The following is a 24,296-nucleotide window of genomic DNA, read 5'->3' as shown; positions in this document are numbered from 1 at the left end:
CTCTCACCACTCAGGGGGTCCTTGGGGTTCTCACCCACCCCCAACTCTCCCAGGGGTCCCCAAAACCAGTGCCCCCCCACTTCTGTGGTTCTGGGCTGAAAATGGAGGTGGCAGTGCCTGACCCAGGAACACCAACCCCCACTGCAGTGGGGGGACCCCGCATTCCCCCATCCACTGCTGGAACTCTGCCTTGAACCGCCACTAGGACCCTGTCGCAGTCTGATGAGACTGGACTGTTTGTTAAAGAGGATGAGTTATGAGGTAGACCAAACTCCTCTCCCTCTGCAATCGTAATGTCAAATTAAGGGGCTTTACTCGAGGAAAATGTGAAAAAACAGAAGAAATAACAACCCTTTATTAAAGGATATATGTATGTTGGCAAAAACAGTAACAAAAAAACCAAGGAACTAGACAGCAATCCTAGAAAAAACAACAACAACAACAAAAAGTCTAAAAGAATACTTCTCTGTCCTTTAGCACAGTCCTAATTGTGGCCTGCAGGGGGCGTTGTTGGATCGCTGGAAGGTGCAGGGTCTGCAACGCCCTGTTGTGGTCGGCAGGGGGCATTGTTTGGTCACTAAAGGTGCTGGGTCTGCAGTACCTGTCGTGGCCTGCAGGGGGCCGCTGTTGGACCACCGAAGATGTAGTGCCTGCAGTAACCTGTCGTGGTCAGCAGGGGGCGCTGTTGGGCTCCGGTAGCCACCATGTGGGCAGAAGGGTCTGGAGGGAGCAACCCCGGCCCGCAGGAGAAACCGAGAAGGGAAATATGGAGGCCCCTTTTCCTCAACGGAAGGAAGGGGTGAGAAAAAAAAGTTCACCCCCCAAGAGGACTCACTGTTCCCAGATGGTAGTGTTCCAAGGCTCTCCCCTCTTTCTCCCAGCAAACACAGACCTCTCCGATGAAAAGAAGCAGCAAAGACTCGTCGGCCCCTGCGGGAATCACAAGACACTGGCGGTGCAGGACCGGTAGTCAGGTCTCACCAGGACAAAAAAACCAGGGAAGAGAGCTGGCTCCCAGACTTTCTTCTAGAAATGCCTGAAAACAGTCCTGACCTGAGTACTCTGCCATCTCCCGTGTCCTCCCCATCTGCCCAAAACATCCCCCCCTCACTCCAGTAGTTAATGGACCATTAACCAGGTCAACCAGTTCTTTTCTAAGGCTAATCAACTCCCTTCCTCCTTCGAACTCTGTTTCTCTTACAGGGAAAGCAGGGGAAGGGAAAATTCCTCTCTCAGATTTATAACTCATAACAGACCCCCTAAAGAAACCACCTCCTGGGGATCTCCAATATCCCCCCAAGGGGCATTTGCATCTCAGCTTTGAAGTGCTATGAGATCCAAACATCTCCCCTCAAAGAATACACCAGAGACCCTTGAAGATATTTGGGGGAGTTCCCCCTCCCCAGTCACCTGCGGGATGCAGGGTGGGTGATGCTCCCAGGGGCGGGGCAGCTGCAGATACAGTGACCGTCCTCCTCTTCCTGCTTCTTTTCTACCTCCATCCCCGCTCTTCCTCCTGCTATTTCTCCTCTTGCTTCCTCCTGCTTCCCTCCTCCTGCTTCTTCTTCTCAATCCCCTGTCCTCCTCCTCCTCCTCTTCCAGGTAACCCTGGCTGTGTGCATAGACTGGGAACAAGAGGCAGGAGAACACCTATGGGAAGGGATCTGGGGGTCCTGGACATGAGTCAGCAGTGCCCTGGCAGCCAGGAGGGTCAACCATGTCCCAGGGGACATCAGACCCAGCATCACCAGCCAGGTGAGGGAGGGACCTGTCCTGCTCTGCTCTGTACTGGGGCAACCTCACCTTGAGTTCTGGGGGCACTTTGGGGCACCACAACATAAAAAAGACATGAAACCATTACAGGGTCACAAGGATGGGGAAGGGTCTACAGGGGAAGCCATATGAGGAGAGGCTGAGGGCACTTGGTTTGTTCAGCCTGGAGGAGACTGAAGTCAGATCTCATTGGGGTCTTCAACATCCTCCCAAGGGGCAGTGGAGGGGCAGGTACCAATCTCTTCACTCTCAGGACCAATGACAGGACTCAAGGGAATGGTTGGAGCTGAGTTGGGGGAGGTTTAGGTTGGATATCAGGAAAAGGTTTTCCCCCAGAGGGTGGTTGGGCACTGGAACAGGCTCCCCAGGGAAGTGGTCACAGCACTAAGCCTGTGTGAGCTCAAGAAGCATTTGGACAATGCTCTCAGGCAGAGGGTGTGAGTTGCACTCAATGATCCTGATGGGTCCCTCCCAACTCAACCAATTCTCTAGTTCTATGAACTCCCTGATCCACCTTGAGACTTGTGCTCAGCCCCCTGACTCACTCCCTGGAGAACAAAATGCCCAAGGGAACAAAATGCCCCAAAAGTCTGGTTTAAACAAGAGGTTGCACCAGGGGAATGAGAAAAGGGAGCAGATTGGGCCCCCTTGTTCTCTTTGTTCTCTCTCTTTTCTCTGCCTCTCTTGGTTCTCTCTCTCTATCCTCTGTTTCTCTTTCTGGTCTCCCTTTGCCCAGGAGATGTATCTCCTGCTCTGGCATCCTCCACTCCTTCTGGAATTGTTCTTCCAAAGCAAATGCAAAGGACAAAGCTGATCAGAAGCAAAACTACTGCTGGATTCTGGCAGCTGGTTCTGGGCAACTGCAGGAACAGACAGGTCTGAGCAACCAAGTGGATCCAAACCTGAAGACAATCACAGCAAATCAAAAGGTCACAATCTAAAAAACATTTACAAAAAGTACCAGGATCTGTTAGGAATGAGTTTCTGCAGGAACAATGCACAGACCTGTGAGCCCCAATATTTCCACAGCAGGGTCCATTCCCCAACCCGAATGATAGGCAAAACAAACATGAAATGACTGTGATAAACCAGGGGAATCTGCCCAGGCACCTGTATCAGGCACAGAACAGTTCTGTGGCACCAGGGGCTTCCTGGGTGTCAGAATAATTCTGGAGCTAAAGTGGTGACAGACATCAGCTCAGGTCAGATAAGACATGCCAGCATTTATCCCCAGCCCAGGCAGTGCCTCCTCCTGCCCAGTCCAGCCTTCCCAGTCAACACACTCTGTTCCCAAAGCAGGATGCTCCTGGCTTTAGCTGTGACCCTAGAGCACAACCCTGGCATGGGGCTGGAACCATGGTCACTGCTGGGAAGAGAAAACCCACCCCCAGCTGTCCTGGGACTGTGAGGGCTGTTTCCACAGGAATGGATCAGCTGGGCTGGGATCAGGCTGATGATCCTCAGTCGTTGTCTTTCCCCTGCCCAGCCCCACAATTCTGGACCACACAGTTCCCCAGCAGCGCTGGGCTGGGGGCAGGAGCTTTGTCATCACGTCCTTGTGCAGCATCACCTTCCAACAGCCCCAGCCCAGGGCAGATGTGGCGGCAGCATGGGGACTCCATGCCCAGGGGGATCTGTGCCCCTCAAGTCTGCAACGAGACACAGACTCTGATATCACAAACAATAGAATCCACCCTCAGACAGCAGTCAAGAGACAGCAGCTTTCCTGCTACTGCAAGGTCAAAGTCACAAGGAAATAATCTCACTTGTTCCCCCCTCAGTCCCACCAATTTACAACAGGAGAATTCCATCCATAACAATTCCAAATGAGCTACAGCCACATGGCCTGGAAGGTAGCCCAAGGCGGAGACTGGAACCTTTGTTCAGTCCAGACTTTCTGGAAGGCAATGGCCCAACTGCTTTGCCAAGTCATGGCTTTCTAAAAGCTCCTGAAAAAATCCTAGAGATGGGAAATGCTCCAAGTGGCACCTGTGGCAGGGAAGGGGTTTGTCACCTTCCCAAACAACAGGGACTTCCAGACATTTCCAGGGTGGAAAGAGGGAAGGTTGCCTCCTTTAGATTATTTCATATCCAATCGATAGGTTTGTTTTTCCCCACAGTCTCCCCCCAACTGCTCAGGTCTCTCTGCCTCTTTGTTCACTCACTGTAAGGAAGGGGTGGTTGGGAAACACGGACAGTGACTCAAGGGACACCAGTGAGGGGCTGGTGACCAACACCCACCGCATGACACACGGGACAGGGGACACCCGTCACTGAGGGGTTGGGGACCAGCACCAAATCCAAGTTCCCAAAAAGGAGGGGCCAGATGCCAGCAAGCTATTTGTCACAGCGCATTTCTCTGCGTGAGTCTTATGGAGTTTGAGACCCTTCTCCATCTCGCCGAATCAGAAATGTCCATGTGCTTCTCGCACAGAAACATATGTCAGTACAGAAGCAGTCCAGCAAACTGCTTCTGTGGAACTATGCTGGTAGGGCCTTAAACTTTGCTTTTCAGCTTTTCCGACAACTACACCAGAAAGCCAAAGCTTCCAGTCTTTCTTTACTGGGGAAATGGTTATTGTTTGTTTTTTCAGATCTACCTCCCAACTGACACCTCGACTCCCAAAATTGCAAACGGACAAAGATTCCTCCCAGAACAAAGGTGCCAACACAGGAAACTCTTGCTTCCCATAGGGTGCCCAGGCTGACCCACCAAGTACACCACAAAGACAAAGCTTCCAGTCTTTCTTTCCTGGAGAAATGGCTATTATTTGTTTTTTCACATCTGCCTCACAACTGCCAGACCAACTCCCAAAATTGCATACAAACAAAGATTCCTCCCACACCAAAGGTGCCAGTAGAAAAAACTCTTGCTTCTCATGGAGTGTCCAGCCTGGTCCACAAACTGCACTACAAAACCAAAGTTTCCAGGGTTTCTTTATGCCTGGGACAAATGCCTCTCTTCCAACTCCCCAGGAAGGGGAGATAAACCCTGCTGGGCAGCAGCCCAGGGTCTCTGATTGTACCTTGCTCTGCTGGGAAAATGCACATTGTGAGAGAGGAAGGTGGCTCCAGCATGGTTGCTGGATATCCCAGCCCCAGCGCTGGCAAGGACAACATATTCTCTAGGGAAAGTGCTGAGGGATGAGCAGGGAACAGGATGAAGACTCAGTAGGTGATCCTCACGCACACGCAGGCAGCACACGGAACACCCACCAGAGTGCTGCCTGCGAGTGATGGGGTTGGGAGAACCCTAGCCCACCCATCTGAAAGGGCAGCTGAAGGGCTGGGGGCTTGGCAGATGGAAAACCTTACTCCCAGCCCCTTCTCTAGATCAACTCCAGAGCGATACCAGGCACCCATCACACCACAGGAAATGGAGTTTCCTCCACAAAACATTTATGATGATGTGAAAAAGGATGGAATGATGATAATGGTAACAGTAAGAGCATTCCAGTGGAAGTGCTGCACCGCCTCCAGGTGTAACAGGAGATTTTGAGGAACGTGGAGGGTCCTGAGGTTTTCACAATCTTCCCAGGTGGAAGAGCATCATCAAGCTCACTCTCCCTATACCTGGGGGCTCCTGACATGGTTCTGCCCTCATAGGTATCAGAGCAGAGATAACACATTTACAGGAAGGTGAGCACTGCATTTGTACTGAGAGGAAAATGAAGTATGGTCCTGCCACCACCTTCCTGAGCCTCGGGTCACATGGTTGGAAGTCTCTCCTTTCTTACTGCTTTTGTCTGCTCTCTCACTACCTCTAACACTTGGTCTGGCTTGGTCGCACCTCTCTCAATCGCACCTGTCCGTGGGGTTGATACGCTCTCTGTGCCCCTCAGTACAAATGCCGAATCTTCACCTTCCTTTATGTGTGTTATCTCTGCTCTGATACCTAAGAGGGCAGAACTATATCAGGAGCCCACAGGCTCCTCGACAGCACCGCATCCGCGGCATGGCATCTCCCTGCCCCCGCCAACCCCGGCTTTCTGCTCCCGACGGGTCGCCACCTCTCCACCTCCTCTCCCTCCTCTGCATTCTTTTAACTCCACTGTCCTTCTCGACCAAATCCGTCCCAGTACTGAGCCCGACCTCCGCGTCTCTCGGATTCTCGTTGGGTGCGGGCTGGTTGCGGAGGGCAGCGCTGCGGTAGTCGGGGCTGTGCACCGCGGAGGCGGCGGGGCCGGGCGGGGTGGTAGGGGTACCGGTTGGTATCGGGGACCTAAAGATTGACAGGTCATGAGCTTTTTTCATCGACATTACCTCGTCCCTCTCATCCCTCCTTTGCTGGCACGTGGAGACTCCTGAATTGTCTTCCAGTGCACGCGATTGTGAGAATGGTCGAACGGCATGAGAGACAGATCATCCCTCCGGGCTCAGCAGCCCAGGTTCAACCTTTCCTGGTCTGTCCCTGCAGGCAGCAGGAGCACTTCTGCTGGAGACAAAGACCACTTGGGGTTTAGTCAGGGGTTGTGGCACCAGTGCTACGGTGAGGCAGTGCATGGGAGCAGCACCTTACCCAGAGAAAACTCGGACGTGGCATAACGTCTCCCTCCTGCTTTGAACTCATGGAGATGGAGTCTCTGTGAGGAGAGTTCTGTTGTGTCCCTCCTCCTGTTCCTCTTGCTCAGAGGACCAGGGAATAGCCTGTCACACCTGAGCTGGATGTACTGGAACCAGCACATCTGCAGTAGGTTGAGGGACACTCAGAGGCACAGTCAAAAATTTCATTCTCTTTCCCATCTCTTTCACCGCCGTAGGAGGATATTAAGGACGACCAGGGAAGGGTGTGATCTATTCCAGGAGACGATGGCTCAGGAGAAGTTAGGGACACACATTGCAGATGACTGCAGTATGCCCAGACTTGCTCTGCGCTGTGCTGTGTATGTCACTTGGCACCCAGACATTCTGTCACAAACCTGTGCTCTGCGTATTACTGAAACACCCTGTCTTCATAGGGGAGATATTTTACTCAACTGTAGAAAAAATTAACTGGGTCCTCTGTTTCTAAGAAAATCCCCTGAAAGTTCCAAAGAAGACGGTGTCAATGAATCCATGTCCGGCAGGGCGCAGCAATACAACGTCGCGTCCCTAACACGGGGACCGGAGAGCCAGAGGAAGGTCCAACCACGATCTCCGGACACAGGAAGCTGCCCCGTTGGGGCCCGCAGCTCTCTGGACCCTTTAGCAGTGCGTGCGAGGAGCTTGGGGTTGTGGTCCGGGAGGTGTCGGTAGAAATGGATAAAATCACCAATTACTATGTTGTCATGTGAGCACTTGATGGTGATTTCACTGCCCTCGCTGGTCTCTGCAAATGGGTACTGCTCCGCCTGGGCTCTACCCGCAGACACTGGCAGGGAGATGAAGAAAAGCCGTCAGTTTGTTTTTGGCACTGGCTGTTGTTTCCCAGAACAAAGGGCACAGAAGAGGTCAGGACCATACTGAGAAGAATTTTAAGAGGATGTCAAGATGTGAAGAGGTGTAAGTGTCCATTAGAATTAGCTGGAGAGATGAGTGCGGGAAGAGAGGTGGATTGGTGCAGACACTGAAGAATGGAAAGCTACTGGTATAAGCAAAGCAAGAGAGAAAGAAAAGTGGGAAAGGGGAAGGACGGACTGCAGGACTCCGAAGGACAGAAGGTAAAGCAAGGAAACAGGAACGACACGACAAAGAAAAGAGTGATGAGTGTTCCAAGGGAATGATTTATTGAGCAGAGGGAAGGACGGACGGGAGGATAGTTCGGAGGCAGAGTTCTGTGAAGAACCGGCCAGGCAGGACGGTAACCTCGAGGGACCTGCACGAACATCCCAGCCCCTACTCCAGCCCCCACAGTCCCCGGTCGCCAGCCCTGAGCACCAAGTAAAAGTTCGACCAGCGCAGCCAACCCCATTCCCTGCCAGAGTCGCATCCACCGATCCACCGCCCGACCTCTCCCTGCCCCTGCCAACCCCGGTTCTCTGCACCGGGCGGACCGCCTCCTCTCCACCTCCTCTCCCTCCTCTGCCTTCTTCTAGCTCCGCGGTCCTCCTCTGCCAAATCCGCCCCGGAACTGAGCCCGACCTCCGCGTCTCTCGGGCTCTCATTGGGTGCGGGCTGGTTGCGGAAGGCAGGCGAGAGCAGCTGGAACCAGCACATCTGCAGCAGGTTGAGGGGCACTCAGAGGCACAGCCAAAAAGTTCATTCTCTTACCCATCTCTGTCACCTCCATAGAAGGATATGAAGGACCACCAGGGAAGGGTGTGATCTATTTCCGTGTGCACTGGAAAACCCCAGGTCAGCTCCCCAGGACATGCATCCCAGACCTGCCAACCACTCTTGGTTGGCACTCACAATAGAACCACTACTTCCAACACTGGTTTCTCACCAGTCCACAGAGTTTTTTTAGCCTTCCCTGGAGAGACACGGAAGGACTAGACAGGGTGTCTCTCTTTGCATTGAACAGACAAGTCTTGAGCACATACCTGGTGTTGGTGTGGGAACATGACCCTGAGTACGTACAGTTGCCATCAGCCTCCTGGGGGGGCCTTGAAGTTATGTGGGATAAAGAGTGTCTCGGTGTCACTTTGCATTTACTGGTACTAAACCCTGACAAAGCCCCTGGATGCAGCCTGGGATGTGCTCCTCTGGACAGAGTTCCCCGTGTCCATCCCTCAGACTGTGGGGCATCTCAGAAAGTGTCAGAGCAGGTGGTACCCCACAAGGGCTGAGTTGCTTCCAGGCTCCGGGCGTGGCAGTAGGAGTCCCAGGAGATACTGCCCCTGTAGCCATGAACTGTCTATCTGTGTGTGTGCAAGGGAAGGACTCGTGTGCCTGAAACCCTTGCGTGATCGAGCAGTGAGTCCCCACCAGGGCACCACTGGCCAACTGGCCATCCACCAGGACCCCAGAGACCATTTACCAGCACTGCTATGCAGCATGTCGTTCCCAGTCTGTCCGTACATCCGGGGTTGCCCCATCCCAGGGACAGAATCCGGTACTTCTCCTTGTTGAACTTCCTCTGGTTGATGATTGCCCAAACCTCTGATTTGAGGTCTCTCTGCAGGGTCTCCCTCTTCCATGAGGACCCAGAGTGTCACAATAGCCCCTTGATTCCATGGGAATCTGCAGTGTTCTGTGTTCCATGGGTAACATGAGGCCCCATATTGTCACAACAGCACTGAAATGAGAGAGGATCTCCTTTCTGAATGACTTAGTAAATCAGAAGATATAGTTAAAATAAAAATGATATCCTAATCAACAAAGGGATTTGCTTTCTTGGCATGGTAGTGGTCTTTTAAGACTACAATTAGTTTTAGGAGAGAGAATGTAGATGATACATGGAAACTAATCGAACGTGTATCGTATGCCCATCTTCAAGAAATTAGCTTACATGCCTCAGAAAACTTGTTTAATAAGAGATTGTTCTGTTAAGAAGAAAGTCAATTAAATATTCTTTAAGCAAAGGGAAAGTTCTAAGACACGTCTTAGCTGGTCCTAGAACATTCAGTTTAGGGGTTAGAGGTCAGATAGATCAATCAGAGATGCTACGAGGCCTGCTTAGCGAGAAGACCATGCTGCGAAAATGACTACCCCCCCCCCCCCCCCCCCCCGGAAGAAATGGACATTAGATGGCAGTCTTGCTCCACGAATAAAATCCAAGATGCTATTTGACCCCAAAATCATTACATAATTATGGACTGCTTGTGAAGGGGGGGGCTTTCAAGTATCACTGTATTTATATTCAGAAATTAATACTGATTCTTTGAATAATGCATGGCAGAGTACCCCCATAAATCCCAAGCTGAGATCTTAAAGAAATGTTTGATCCAATGGTTTCTGGTCACTGGGTTTAATTCTTTTGGTTTACCCCTTTTATTCCATGAAGTTCCAAAGATATCCCAAGGTTTGTTTAATTCCATGAGGTCCCGTATGACATGAAATACAGAACCCGGTAAATTGTTTCAACAGCGGAACAAAATAGAACCCCTATGAAAAGAGGTCATTTCAATCCTACCCAGAGCACAGGCATATGACCAAGCCTCTGGGTGTCAAGTGACATACACAGCACAGCACAGCGCAAGTCTTGGCATACTGCAGTCATCTGCAATGTGTGTCCCTAACTTCTGAGCCATCGTCTCCTGGATCTCCTCCAGGCAGACACTGCGATTCTCTGGTTCATGAGGATCTTTCTCTTTGGATAGGAGGAGGATTCTGCTCTTGCCTTGAGCGTGGAAAAGATGCAGTATGGGTCTGCAAGACTTGGGGTGTCACTCCTCAAGGATCTGAACACTACATCTCGGAGGTGTGTTGAAGAAGCTGTGAAGGCAGACAGTGCGATTGAGAGAGGTGCGACCAAGCCAGACCAAGTGTTAGAGGTAACACTTGGAAGAACTTTCTGTGCTGGCACCTTTGTTCTGGGAGGAATCTTTGTCTGTGTGTAATTTTGGGAGTTGGGTTGTCAGTTGGGAGGCAGGTCTGAAAACAGGAGAAAAAAGCCTGTGTCGCCAGGAAAGAAAGCCTTCAAGGTTTTGCTTTGTGGTGCAGTTGATGGGCCAGCCTGGGCACTCTATGTGCACTAAGAGCTTTCTGTGCTGGCACCTTTGTTCTGGGAGGAATCTTTGTATGCAATTTTGGGAATTTGACTGGCAGTTGGGAGGCACGGTTCAAAACAGGAAACAACAGGCCTACTCACCAGGAAAGACAGCCTTCAAACTTTGGTTTTGTGGTGCAGTTTGTGGGCCAGGTTGGGCACTCCACTGAGAGCAAGAACTTTCTGAGCTGGCAGATGGGATGCAGATCTGGAAAAAGAAATCAATAACCATTTCCCCAGGAAAGAAAGTCTGGAAGCTTTAGATTTCTGGTGTACTTCGTGGGTCAACCTGAGCACTCCATGAGCAACAGGAGTTTTCTTTTCTGGTACCTTTGGTGAGAGAGGAAAGAAAGACTGGAAGCTTTGGCTTTGTGGTATACTTGGTGGGTCAACCTGGGCACTCTATGACCAGCAAGAGCTTTCTGTACTGGCATCGTTGCTGTGGGAGGAATCTTTTTTGTATGCAATTTTTGGAGTCGGGCTGGCAGTTTTTAAGCAGGGCAGAAAACAGGAAACAACAGCCCTTATCGTCAGGAAAGAAAGACTGGAAGCTTTGGTTTTGTAGTGCAGTTGATGAGCCAACCTGTTCACTCCTTGAGAAACAAGAGCTTTCTGTGTTGGCACCTTTGTTATGGGAGGAATCGTCACCAGTTTGCAATTTTGGAAGTTGGGTTGACAGTTGCATGGAAGGGCTGAAAAAAGGAAACAACACTCCTTATCCACAGGAAAAAAAACCTGGAAGTTTTGGCTTTGTGGTGCACTTGGTGGGTCAGGCTGGGCACTCCATTTGGAGCAAGATCTTTCTGTGTTGGCATCTTTGCTGTTGGAGGAATCATTGTTTATATGCAATTTTGGGAGTCAGGCTGGCAGATGTGAGGCAGGGCTGTAAACAGGAAACAACAGCAATTTGCCCAAGAAAGAAAGACTGGAAACTTTGTCTTTCAGGTGTACTTAGCTGGTCAACCTGGGCACCCTATGGGCAGCAAGAGCTTTCTGTTCTGGTACCTTTGTTCTGGGAGGAATCATTGTTTGTATGCAATTTTGGGAGTCGAGCTGGGAGTTGGGAGGCAGGACAGAAAACAGGAAACAACAGCCCTTATCCCCAAGAAAGAAAGCCTGGAAGATTTTGCTTCGGGGTGCAGTTTTTGGGTCAGGTTGAGCATTCCCAGAGCAGCAAGAGCTTTCTGTTCTTGTACCTTTATTCTGGGAGGAATCTTCGTCCGTTTGCAATTTTGGGAGTTGGACTGTCAGTTGGGAGGCAGATCTGAAAAAACAATAGCCATTTCCACAGTAAAGAAAGACTGGAACCTTTTACTTTCAGGTGTGCTTCGTGGGTCAGTCTGGAAACTGTATGGGCAGAAAGAACTTTCTGTGCTGGCACCTATGTTCTGGGATGAATCTTTGTTTGTATGCAATTTTGGGAGTCGGTCTGGTAGTTGTGAGGCAGGTCGGAAAACAGGAAACAACAGTCCTTATCCCCAAGAAAGAAAACCTGGAAGATTTTGCCTTGTGTTGCAGTTGGTTTGTCAACGTGGAGACTCCATTGCAGGAACAGTTTTCTTTTCTGGTACCTTTGTTGTGGGGGGAATTGTCATCCATATGCAACTTTGGGAGTCGGGTTGGCAGTTGGGAGGCAGCTCTGAATGCCAACAGTAACCATTTCCCCAGTAAAGAATGACTGAAACCTTTGGTTTTCTGTTGTATTGGTGGGTCAGCCTGGGCACTCTATGGACAGCAAGAGCTTTCTGTGCTGGCACCTTTGTTCTGGGAGGAATCTTTGTATGCAATTTTGGAAGTCGGGTTGGCAGTTGGGAGGTAGATCTGAAAAAATAAACAATAACTGTTTCCCCAATAAAAACTGGAACCTTTGGCTTTCTGGTGTGCTTGGTGGGTCAGCCTGGGCACACTATGGGCTGCAAGAGTTTTCTGTGCTGGCACCTTTGTTCTGGAGGAATCTTTGTTTGTATGCAATTTTGGGACTCAGGTTGGCAATTGTGAGGCAGGGTTGAAAACAGGAAAAAACAGCCCTGTGATGGTTTCACTCAGGTCTTCCTGGAGACCAACTTGTAACAAGGAAGGAACTAGGAAGGTGATCAAGGAAGTATTCCATGCAATTCCTTTGCGTAACTGGAGGTAAAAATAAAGCCAGCAGGAGGGACCTCGCTCTCTTCATTTCCGGTGAGGTTCGAGAATGGTGGGTCCCTGTCTCGGTCTGGTTTATCTGGAGTTGAGGCGTACAGCGACTGCTGTAATCTGCCACACGTGAGGGGAGACTGCTGGGGCGTGTCTAACCATCCTGCTTGTTCAAAGGGAAGTGGTGAGATTTACCTTCAGTTGGCTGGTTGACTTGTTTGGTCTTTGTCCCTTTTTGTCCTTTTCCCTTTTCCCCAGGAATTTTTTCCTTTGTGTTGCAGTTGGTTTGTCAGCCTGGAAATTCCATTGCAGGAAGAGCTTTCTGTGCTGGCACCTTTGTTCTGGGAGGAATCCTTGTTTGTATGCAGTTTTGGGAGTTTAGCTGGCAGTTGGGAGGCAGGGCCGAAAACAGGAAACAACAGTCCTTATCGCCAGGAAATAAAGCCTTCAAGCTTTGGTTTTGTGGTGCAGTAGGTGGGTCAGGCTATGCACTCCATTGGGAGCAAGAAGCTTTCTGTGTTGACCTTTGCTGTTGGAGGAATCTTTGTTTATATGCAATTTTGGGAGTCGGGCTGGCAGATGTGAGGCAGAGCAGAAAACAGGAAATAATAGCCATTTCCCCAGGAAAGAAAGACTGGAAACTTTGTCTTTCTGGTGTACTTGGTAGGTCAACCTGGGCACTCTATGGGCAGCAAGAGCTCTCTTTTCTGGTACCTTTGTTCTGGGAGAAATCTTTGTTTGTATGCAGTTTTGGAGTCAGGCTTTCAGTTGGGAGGCAGATCTGAAAAAAGCAAAGAACAGCCCTTATCGCCAGGAAAGTAAGTCTGGAAGCTTTGACTTTGTGGTACAGTTGGTGGACCATTCTGGGAAATGAATGAGCAGCAAGAGTTTTCTGTTCTGGCACCTTTGTTCTGGGAGGAATCTTTTTTTGTATGCAATTTTGGGAGTCGGACTGTCAGTGACGAGGCAGAAATGAAAAAATTAAACAACAATCCTTATTCCCAGGAAAGAAAGTCTGGAAGCTTTGGTTTTGTGGTGCAGTGATGGGCCAGTCTGGGCATTCCATGAGCAGCAAGAGTTTTCTGTGCTGGTACTTTAGTCTGGGAGGAATCTTCGTCCGTATACAATTTTGGGAGTCGGGTTGGCAGTTGTGAGGCAGGGCAGAAAACAAGAAACAACAGCCCTTATCCCGAGGAAAGAAAACCTGGAAGTTTTGGTTTTGTGGTGCAGTTGGTGGACCAGGTTGGGTACTGCATTGAGTGTAAGAGCTTTGTGTACTGGCATCTTTGTTCTGGGAGGAATCTTTATTTATATGCAATTTTGGGAGTCGGGCTGGCAGATGTGAGGCAGGGTTGAAAACAGGAAACAAAAGCCCTTATCCCCAAGAAAGAAAGCCTGGAAGCTTTGGTTTTGTGGTGCAACTGCTGGGCCAAGATGGGCACTCCATGAGCAGCAAGACCGTTTTGGTACCTTTCTTCTGGTAGGAATCTTAGTCCGTTTGCAATTTTGGGTGTTGGGCTGTCAGTTGGGAGGTAGATCTGAAAAAACAAACAATAGCCATTTCCCCAGTAAAGAACGACTGAAACCTTTGGCTTTCTGGTGTATTGGTGGGTTAGCCTGGGCACTCCATGGGCAGCAAGAGCTTTCAGTGTTGGCACCTTTGGTGTGGGAGGAATCTTTGTCCGCATGCAATTTTGGGAGTCGGGCTGGCAGTTGGGAGGCACGGTTCAAAACAGGAAACAACAGGTCTAGTCTCCAGGAAAGAAAGTCTGGAAGGTTTTGCTTTGTGTTGCAGTTGGTGGGCCAGGTTGGGCACTCCACTGAGAGCAAGTTTTCTGTGCTGGCATATTTGCTGTGGGAGGAATCTGTTTGTATGCAATTTTAGGAGTCGGGCTGGCAGATGTGAGGCAGGGCTGAAAACAGGAAACAAGAGCCCTTATCCCCAGGAAAGCAAGTCTGGAAGCTTTGGTTTTGTGGTGCAGTTTGTGAGTCAGCCTTTGTACTCCATGAACAGCAAGAGTTTTCTGTTCTGGTAGATTTGTTCCTGGAGGAATTGTCATCCCTATGCAGTTTTAGGCAGTCGGGTTGGCAGTTGGGAGGTAGGAGTGAAAACAGGAAACAACAGCTGTTATTGCCCGGAAAGAAAACCTGGTTTTGTAGTGCAGTTTGTTTGTCAGCCTGGAGACTGCATTGGCAGCTAGAGTTTTCTGTGTTGTCACCTTTGTTCTGGGTGGAATCTTTGTTTGTATGCAATTTTGGGAGTCAGGTTGGCAGTTGGGAGGCACAGTTCAAAACAGGAAACAAGAGCCCATATCGCCAGGAAATAAAACCTTCAAGCTTTGACTTTGTGGTGCAGTTGGAGGGCCAGGCTGCGCACTCCATTGGCAACAAGAGTTTTCTGTGCTGACATCTTTGCTGTTGGAGGAATGCTTGTTCATATGCAATTTTGGGAGTCAGTCTGGCAGATGTGAAGCAGGGTAGAAAACAGGAAAAAATAGCCCTTATCCATAGGAAAGAAAGTCTGGAAGGTTTGACCTTTGTGTTGCAGTTGGTGGACCAGTTTGGGCACTGTACTGAGTGCAAGAGGTTTCTGTGCTGGCATATTTTTCTGGGAGGAATCTTTGTTTATATGCAATTTTGGGAGTTGGGCTGGCAGATGTGAGGCAGGGCTGAAAACAGGAAACAAAAGCCCTTATCCCCAAGAAAGCAAACCTGGAAGTTTTGGTTTTGGGGTGCAGTTTGTGCACCAGGTTGGGCACTCCATGAGCAGCAAGAGTTTTCTGTGTTGGCACCTTTGTTCTGGGAGGAATCTTTGTACGCAATTTTGGGAGTCGGGCTGGCAGTTGGGAGGCACGGTTCAAAACAGGAAATAGCAGCCCATATCATCAGGAAAGAAAGCCTGGAAGTTTTGTCTTTGTGGTGCAACTGGTGGGCTAGGTTGGGCACTCCATTGAGAGCAAGAGCTTTCTGTGCTCGCATCTTTGCTGTGGGAGGAATCTTTTTTTGTATGCAATTTTGGGAGTCGGGCTGGCAGGAACGAGGAGAGGAATAAGCCCCCAGTGTGACCTCCCCAGTTACCCAGTTGTTGCCTATAAAAATATCTTACCAACCTAACATACCTATAGCAGAAGTGGCATCCTCGGAGAGTCAGTAAGTTAACAAGCTGGCAAGCGTCCCCACCAAAAAGCAACGTTGTCCTTGAAGTAAGCTAGCTCCCCCCGAGAGAACACTATCTGTTTTTAAACAATTAATTGAGAGACCACAACCTCCCAGGTGTGGCCAGCACCGCCCAGCCACAGGCCCTCAGTCCCACCTCCCGGTTATGTAAGTGCACCTCTTCTGCGCGTGCGTGAGAACTTCGGAAATCCACACACGCATGCGCAGTGTGGTTTGGGGGTCTATCTTAATTGAGTCTGGGGCCTAACCTTCCTCACTTCATCATCACTTCCTCCTCCAAATGCCCTTGATGGAAAAGTAACCAATCACAGGACACCAATTAAAACAGTTTATACAAGAAGCTCTCTTCAAGGACAACTTTCCCCCTTATCAGTGCTTTTTTCCCCATAACTTGGCAGGGAAAGAGCAAAGCTTTCACAGGTGCCAGGGCCAAAACCAGACAAAAAGTATCAGCATAAATTCACCCTGGTACAAACAGCCCTTATCCCCAAGGAAGAAAGCCTGGAAGGTTTGGTTTTGAGGTGCAGCTGCTGGGCCAGGACAGCAAGAGCTCTCTGTTCTGGTACCTTTGTACTGGGAGGAATTTTTGTTTGTATGCAATTTTGGGAGTCGGGGTGTCAGTTGGGAGGAAGGTTGGAAAAAGGCAAACAACAGGCCTAGTTGCCAGGAAAGAAAGCCTGGAAGTTTTGACTTTGTGGTGCAGTTGATGAGTCAACCTGGGAACTCCATGAGCAGTAAGAGTTTTCTGTGCTGGCAACTGTAGTCTGGGAGGTGTAGAGGCGTGGCTAAAGGCACAAAGGATGTGCCCAGGTACAGAGCCAAGAGAGCATGCCCCAGAGTTAGTAAACTGATTGGTTAAGAAAGTCACGTGGTATGTAGGGATATAAGGACCGGGAATTTTGAAATAAACACTTTTTGTCCACACCACCGCACGAGGAACGTACTTATTCCTTGTTATACAAGGACCCCACCGCTACATATGGCGCCCGAACAGGGACATTTTAGGTTATATTAAGCTAGATATCTGTCTTGTATCAAGAAATTAGCTGGTGACTCCGGGATCGTCTCGATTTTGCAGAGACGGGAGTCTTTACCACAAAAAACCTTGACGTCAATAATCCGTGGTCTCAGTGGCGTCTGAGAAACGGGAAATTAGTTTAGCGAGTTTGAAAAAATTAGAAATAGTGCACAGGAGAAGAAGTTGAAGAAGAAGCCAAAAGGTCAAAGCAGCAACCGGAGAGAGTGGAGAGGGTCCAACGCAACATCAAAAGCGGTGAGTCCAGTTGAAAGGCATTCTGCACGCCTAAGACTGCTCCCTGAGCGCCAGGTACCTGCAGCTCGGAGACCCGAGCCACGGAGCACCTTAGGATCATCAGGGAAAAGCCTGTTGGTCCCCCGTGTATCGGTCACAGGGTAAAAGTGGCTTGCCGCTGCCGAGAGCCACGGTCGGACCACGTGCGCAAAAGCGGCTCTACCGTTACTGCCCATACCATCCCAGCCCCGCCGCACGACCCCCGCATTGCCTTTCCGCTTAGCGGAAAGCGCAAAGCTCCGTGCCACTCCACCACCGGCCCGGCACCTAGTGCCTGTAGACTTTAGCAACTAAAAAAGCCATAGTTTGAAAGTACTGGGGAAACGGCCGAGCCAAGCATGTGTGCTGGCCGCCCCACCGCGCCGCGGCAGGGACCCACGCCGAGAGTGTTGCTGCCCCTGCCAAACCCGCGCTGCGCTTAAAAACCACGTGGAAAAGGTAGAACTGCACCGCGACCCTATCGGAACCCCTGCTGAGTCCTGCGCATCGGAGGAGGTTGGCCGCCACCTCCTGCCGACCCTGCCTGTCTGTAACGACAGTGTAGACCCTCCAAACTGAGGAAAAACTTTTCAGAAACCGCGGAAACCCCAAAGAACTTTTTGCCGCTTTTCACCGCCTGTTGCCGCCGGACCGGTGCTAGGACCGCCCGCCGGCCCCGCGCCACGCAGCACCCGCCGAGCCGCGCGCGCTGAGGACGTCCCGCGCAGAGCCGCCGTCGCTGTAGCCCACCCCGAGGATCCAGCCACCCCCTGCCCGCCAACGTTCATTGCAGGAGCCGCGCACGCCGCGGACGCCCGCGCCCGCCGATCCTGCCCCACACCGAGTCGCTACCGCCGCCGACCCCCCACGCCGTTGGAGCAGCACCGCACCCCCCCCCGCGCCACAACCGAATCAAGCCCGGACCCCCGCAGAGACGTCGAGAAAAAAACCGCAGAAAAAAGACTGCAGGACAAAACCAAACTGCTACAAAAAGACTCAGAACACGTGTGCTCCCATCCGGTCGTAGATAAGGTAAACACAGACACTTGTTTCCATAGAAACCTCATTATACATTGAAACGAAACACAGACACAAACTTTTGCCAGTTTTTGCAACATAAAAGCAGTTTACTCGGTGATAAACTCTGCCTGCACAAGGCACACAGGGAAGAACAAAAAACCCACACCCCAACCCCTGCACACACTGTTGATAGCAACACAACACAACATAGTAACAGAAACTCAGGGAACATACCAGGGGAGGGACCGGGACGGGAGCCGGGAGAACACAGTTGCTGGGAAGGGATAGAATTGCCATGCAAGTTCCTGACCCACGGAACCGCAGCAAGCAATTCTGTTACAGCGATTGGGGGAGTAATTCAGCGTGCCTACCCCATTTCGCTGCAGATGACCAGCGACCACGTGGCCCCGTGTGGTCGCAGCCATGTTCCCCACCACACGGTCCAAGCCCCGAACTTTCTCTTCTGGCCCAGGCGCAGCCCCGCCTCACCCACAGACACGAGGAGGGAGGCAACCCCGCCCCCTACTCACCCCCTGTACCACCCACCATCCCCCCACAGGGAACAAAGGGGGAGAAATGGGAGGGATGGGGGGAGAGGGAGAAGGAGGGGGAGAAAGAACAAAACATGGTTCCAACGGGAGGGAACAAAGGGGCAGATAAAGAGCAATCAACCAACATGTGGGAACAATGTCTAGACAAGGCAATTAGCATGGAAAGCCTGAATGTTAATCAGGCATGCCCAGACGATATTAACCAAAGCCAGCCCCCTCAGAGTCAAGCCCTGCATAGGGCCACAGAGAACCTGAGGCAGTTGATAAGAGGTTCTGGTCTGTCTTTAACCAAAATTTTCGAATATTTGGAGGCATTGAGTTACACCTATCCTTTCACCACATATGACTGGGAAGAATTGGTAAAATTAGTTCTCAGTGACACCCAATATACAGTTTGGTTAACTGATTTTCAGAAATATTGCTCTGTTCATATTAAACACCCACAGGTGAGCATTAAAGCACACCAATTAAACGGGGAAACAAATGACAATTTAGAAGTACAATCAAAGTACCATAGAGAGATAGTCAGGCGAGCCCTAAAAGCTATGGAAAGCATTTTCACTGCAGATCAAGATAATTATCTGTCCCCCATTAAAGGGTTACAAAGTTATACTGAGTTAAAGTTAAGATGCTTGGACCAGTTGCAGTCTGCTTTAAACAAGCAAATTGAATACAATGAAGCCAGAGAGATGTTGTACGAGTATTTGGTTTTTGAAAGGGAAAATGCAAGCAGTGAAAGAGCTTTGCAGAGCCCTCCTGCAAGGGAGAACTGTGACTTTGTTGAGCTGGTACAGCCCTATCAAAGAGCTAGCTCTGAGAAGCAGCTACCTGCCTCTTTAGTTGCAGCTTTAGATGCCCAGATAAGAGTACAGAAGGAAGTCAGACACACAGTCAGTTGTTTTAGTTGTGGAGAAATAGGTCACTTTCAGGAAAGTTGTCCTTGGAAGCCCCTAATAGCAACATTCCATAAACACCCTAGCAGCAGAGAAATGACTGAGTTGTACCAAGGGTACCATGAGCAAGGCAAAAGATGTGCTGCAAGCACCATACTGCTTGTAGGAGCCCTGCTTGCTGTAATCCTTTGTGGTACTACTTTTCATGTGCAAGAAAGGAAACAAATTAAGGCAAACCACAAAATGCCAATAACCAGCCCCCAAAGTACCCGTGTACCCTGTACCCCAAAGAAAGGTGACAGGTGGAAAACCCTGCCAAGGTTAACAGCAGAACACGCAGTCAAAAAACATGCAGAAGCCTTGCAGATCGGACTGCCCCTACCTATAAGGCTTCTAGCAAATTGGTCACGAGTGGTAACTGATTCAAAAAAACATTCCTTTACCATACTCCTTCACCCTGAGGATGCCCAGAAACCCTTCTTTTCCATCATGGTTTTAATCAGTGCACAGTCTATGCAAAGTCACTGCTGGGCTGCCCTTCCTCAGGGGATGCAAAATACCTTGCTAAAATATCAAACAGCCATAATACATCATTATGCAGAGAACACATTAATAACCACGACCACTAGAAATGAACTGCTATTTGTTCCTGCTACTTTAACCAAAACTGCCCAAGGTACAGATCTTCAGGTTGTTTCAGGAAGAATCCAACAACCACCACTCTAGACTTGCCCGAGACAGGAGAACACAGCAAAAGACTCTACACAGGTGACACGGTTCGAGGTAAAAAACATTTGTATTTACACGAGTTGCAGAAACCTCAGAGAACTAGTAATTGCTTAAAACCTGTCTTAAGCATAACCATAGGGGACCTATACCCTCTCTTTGTGTTGCTAAGGGAGAACTCCAACTTAAAGTCTGACAAATCACTAGCTGCAGAGGCAAACCAAGTGTTAGAGAATTATACCAAGGTGATAAAAAGCAAACAGAACAACAGAGATTCTGAAAGGCAAATCTGCCTAGTTTTTGTTTCCAGCAGGTATGAAGCATTGCAGTTTGTTTCAGTGGGATCAAACTGAGAGAAACCCACTGTTGGTTCTAGAACAGCTTTTTCTGTCATACCACCACCTAAATCTGTGTAAGTTGATAATGAGAGATTTGCAAGCTTGTCATTTAGGGCAGAGCACGACTGAGAAAACTGGACGGAGGAGATCCTGCCTTTATCAACATTCCAGCTTTGAAAGACAATTTGGATAGGATGATGCTGAAGACGCCGGATCTTAAGATGCTCTGGCAAGTTTTAGTGGTAATATTTTAATTCATCTCCTTAAGCACAGATTGTGGCAGAAATCAGCAGTTTACCTTTAAAAGCCACACCAGATGCAAAACTGAACCAGTGAAAGGTCTCGGGGCCTTCACACATGCATCTAGAAAAACACAAAAGGTTGCAAAGACTTGAATAAATCCTGCCACTGATCAGTAAGAAAACTACAGCCATGAACCAAGCTTCTGTATAGTTCTGGAACTGATTGTCATTCGTATCACCTTGGGAAAATTGTTGAACAATACTCTGATGTTATGATTGTGTATATTTTGCTATAAGGTTGATATCCTGTCTTGAAAGTTAATTTCCTTGAGATATTGTTAACCCTTACCGGTTGTTTGAAATGTGTTCTGTTTGGTTCCTGTGAGTTACAAAAGGTATGATTTCTATACAAGTGCACACAAACTCACATCCTGACACGCCACAGACAATAACTGACAGAAACTAAGAAGCTACTAAAGCAGCAATGTTTAACACTATACCCAGAGTTTTAAGGCAAGCAATTGTCTCATTCATTGCATCAGAATACAGGTTCTCTAAGAGACCATTCAAAATAAAAACTACATCATCAAAGTATACCCCCACTGTCAGGAAATCATCTAATGTTGTGTCAGAGAAAGCATTAACCCTAGCTGGTTAATGGCAAGTGAGATCTGGCAAATAGATATATACATATCTGAATTGGACATATTGAAATGTACATACAAATAGATTTACATCCACAAAATATAACTGCCACTACAGCCACTAGACAAAACACAAAAGTGTAAAACACAAGTTAGTTGCTTAGCAACATTGATACACTGAAATGGATTAACATTAATAATAAGCAGCTACTTCCTATCAGATAGGAAAATTCTCATGTTACAAGCATTTCACACTAAACCATGACACAGCAAAAGTAAAATCACATTTTGAAACACATGCTAAGTTTAAACAAAAAGGGGGAGAACCAGTGTAACCTGTAAAAACATCTGTAAAAAGCTATGTATGTTATCAATTTTTGAGTTGTGACAGTGCTGAAAGAAGCAGGTCTGAAAAGCAGCACACAACTCAGGTGTTTGTTTCTCCTAAGCTACTAATCATAGTAAGATTTGATTTCAGGACAACGGACGAGATTCCTAGAATTTATGCCATGGAGAGAAAGTTATGCCTATGCAGATATAGAAAAAAAGAACTCAAGTAGGTTTCTTCCAGGTGTGTAAAACCCTATTCAAATATGTGACCACAGCAGTTGGAACCAGAGTAACGCAGAAGTTTGAAAAGAGTTATGTTATGTTTCAAGTTTACATTAGGAAATGACCAACGTGGTGCAAAGCAGTCTCTGAAATGTGCGTGTGTGTGTGTGTGTTCGTGTGTGTTCAAGTGTGCGGTGGCCACCGATGAATGAGATGTGAGAATGAATGAAAATAGTTGTTTGACTAGTCAAATAATAAAAAACAAACACCTCACAAATGATATTACCTCAACCACAGGTCACTTTTAAGAAATTGTAGTTTGCTAAGATTCCCCAGTTATAAAAACCCTCAGATTAGGAAAAGTTATAGTTTATACACAGTTAAGATAAGACCCCTAAGTTAATAAAGTTTTCCATCCAAGTTGCACTACCCTATAGGAATATAAGAAGGTTTTAAAAAAGGTTTACATTAGAGTTAAGAAACTGAGCAAAGCAATGTGCGGGATCACTGCGAAGCTCGGTAGTTTTATAATGTTGTAAGTGTTAAAATTGTTGTTTGCATTGTTTTTTACATTTCTGTTCATACTGTTTTGGTGACTTCTTAATATAATTAAAAGAGGGGATGTGTAGAGGCGTGGTTAAAGGCACAAAGGATGTGCCCAGGTACAGAGCCAAGAGAGCATGCCCCAGAGTTAGTAAACTGATTGGTTAAGAAAGTCACGTGGTATGAAGGGATATAAGGACCAGGAATTTTGAAATAAACACTTTTTGTCCACACCACCGCTGGAGGAGTGTACTTATTCCTTGTTATACAAGGACCCCACCGCTACAGGGAGGAGTCTTCATCCAAATGCAGTTTTGGGAGTCAGGCTGGCAGTTGAGAGGCAGGGCTGAAAACAGGAAACAACAACCCTTATTGCCAGGAAAGAAAGTCTGGAAGCTTTGGTTTTGTGGTGCATTTTGTTTTTCAGCCTGGAGACTGCATTGGCAGCAAGAGTTTTCTGTGCTGGCAACTTTAGTCTGGGTGGAATCTTCATCTGTATGCAATTTTGGGAGTCAGGTTGTAATTTGGAAGGCAAGTCTGAAAACAGGAAACAACAGACCTAGTCACCAGGAAAGCAAGCCTGGAAGTTTTGGCTTTGTGATACAGTTGATGGGCCAGCCTGGGCACTCCATGAGCGGCAACAGCTTTCTGTGCTGGCAATTTTAAGTCTGGGAGGAATCTTCATCCATATGCAAAGTTTGGAGTCGGGTTGGCAGCTGGGAGGCATGGTTCAAAACAGGAAACAACAGACCTACTCGCCAGGAAAGAAAACCTTCAAGCTTTGGTTTTGTGGTGCAGTTGGTGGACCAGGCTGGGCACTCTACTGAGTGCAAGAGTTTTCTGTGCTGGCATCTTTGCTGAGGGAGGAATCTCTCTTTGGATGCAATTTTGGGAGTCAGGCTGGTAGATGTGAGGCAGGGCGGAAAACAGGAAACAACAGGTCTAGTCACCAGGAAAGAAAACCTCGAAGCTTTGACTTTTTGGTGCAGCTCCTAGGCCAGGATGGGCACTCCATGAGCAGCAAGAGCTCTCTGTTCTGGTACCTTTGTTCTGGGAGGATACTTTGTTTGTATGCAATTTTGGGACTCGAGCTGTCAGTTGGGAGGCAGATCTGAAAAAAGCAAACAATAGCCATTTTCCCAGTAAAGAAAGACTGAAACCTTTGACTTTCTGGTGTATTGGTGCATCAACCTGGGTACTCTATGGGCTGCAAGAGCTTTCTGTGCTGTCACCTTTTTTCTGGTTGGAATCTTTGTTTGTATGAAATTTTGGGAGTTGGGTTGGCAGTTGTGAAGCAGGACTGAAAACAGGAAACAACAGTCCTGTGATGGTTTCACTCAGGCCTTCCTGGAGACCAGCTTGTAATCAGGAAGGAACTAGGAAGGTGATCACAGAAGTATTCCATGCTATTCCTTTATGTAACTGGAGGTAAAAATAAAGCCAGCAGGAGGGACCTCGCTCTCTTCCTTTCCGGTGAGGTTCGAGAATGGTGGGTCCCTGTCTCAGTCTGGCTTATCTGGAGCTGAGGCGTACAGTGACTGTTGTTATCTGCCACGCGTGAGGGGAGAGTGTTGGACCGTGTCTAACCATCCTGCTTGTTCAAAGGGAAGTGGTGAGATTTTGCTAATTTACCTACAGCTGGTTGGTTGACTTGTTTGGTCTTTGTCCCTTTTTGTCCTTTTCCCTTTTCCCTCCCCCTCTTCCCTTTTGGGGATCTGTTAGGGATTTCTGGAGTTGTGGTGTATAGTATTCTCATTGTATATATCTGTCTCATATGAAAAATATATATTATATCTTGCTATAGTTTTGGCTGCTTAGGTCGTTTTTTTTCTTCCCTCTCTGGG

At 48.6% G+C, this 24,296-nt stretch overlaps 1 long non-coding RNA gene and 1 other non-coding gene across 2 annotated transcripts; one reads left to right on the top strand and one right to left on the bottom strand.

Annotated features, from left to right (window-relative positions):
* Positions 1 to 2,925: 2,925 nt before the first annotated feature.
* LOC116780096 lies at positions 2,926 to 3,005 on the bottom strand. Its single transcript, XR_004354328.1, has one exon. It is a non-coding gene; the product is annotated as a small nucleolar RNA SNORD45 (small nucleolar RNA).
* A 9,521-nt stretch (positions 3,006 to 12,526) lies between these two features.
* Positions 12,527 to 24,004, top strand: LOC116780012. The gene is made up of 3 exons (XR_004354285.1): positions 12,527 to 12,557; positions 16,892 to 16,894; positions 23,938 to 24,004. It is a non-coding gene; the product is annotated as an uncharacterized LOC116780012 (long non-coding RNA).
* Positions 24,005 to 24,296: the final 292 nt, after the last annotated feature.

Source organism: Chiroxiphia lanceolata, chromosome W, assembly GCF_009829145.1.
Source record: "Chiroxiphia lanceolata isolate bChiLan1 chromosome W, bChiLan1.pri, whole genome shotgun sequence".
In the NCBI taxonomy this organism is placed as follows: domain Eukaryota; kingdom Metazoa; phylum Chordata; class Aves; order Passeriformes; family Pipridae; genus Chiroxiphia; species Chiroxiphia lanceolata.
Note: the sequence above shows the minus strand (reverse complement) of the source record. Positions and strands in the feature narration are given on the sequence as shown.